Below are 656 nucleotides of genomic sequence, written 5' to 3' on the forward strand. Positions count from 1 at the left end.
TCAATGACATGAAACAAAGTATATGTGAACTGCTGTATGAAAAGTGAATTTACTCTGTAAATCTTCACCCAAATCCTAATAAAAAAAAAAAAAAATTAAAAAAAAAGTGTATGTGTAAGAGCCTTTGGTGGCAAGTGAAAGAGACTCAAGTGAGTTAGATTGGGGCTGGGGGAGAAAGAATTTATTATGAGAACAATAGATACGCAGTAGGACCTCAGCAGTCAACTGGAACTAGGGCCCAGTGTACCTCAAAGTATTCAGGAAGGGCTCTCCATCTTAGGTCTCTGCTTCCCCTCTAAGCCTCCTTCATTCTTCTCTCTCCCTGCACGCTGGCTGTTTCTGTTTTCCACTCAATGGGGAAGAAAATATCTATTACCAACATCCCCCTCCCTAGGTTATATCTTAGGAGCTCTGTTAGCATAGTGCTTAAGGCACAACACATAGTGCCTAAGGCACAACAACAACAAGGTTATATCTCTTCTACTCAAGAGAGTTGACATTTTCAGATCACAATTCTAAATTCATTGTTGTTGTTATGTGCCGTGGAGTCGGCTCCAACTTATAGCGACCCCTCCTTGGGTTTCCGAGGCAGTATCACTACGGAAGTAGATTGCCCAACCTTCCTTCTGAGGAGTAGCTGGTGGGTTTGAACCGCC

The sequence above is a fragment of the Orycteropus afer genome, unplaced genomic scaffold (genome assembly GCF_000298275.1).
Source record: "Orycteropus afer afer isolate SDZICR_OR568_19922 unplaced genomic scaffold, OryAfe1.0 scaffold00190, whole genome shotgun sequence".
NCBI lineage: Eukaryota > Metazoa > Chordata > Mammalia > Tubulidentata > Orycteropodidae > Orycteropus > Orycteropus afer.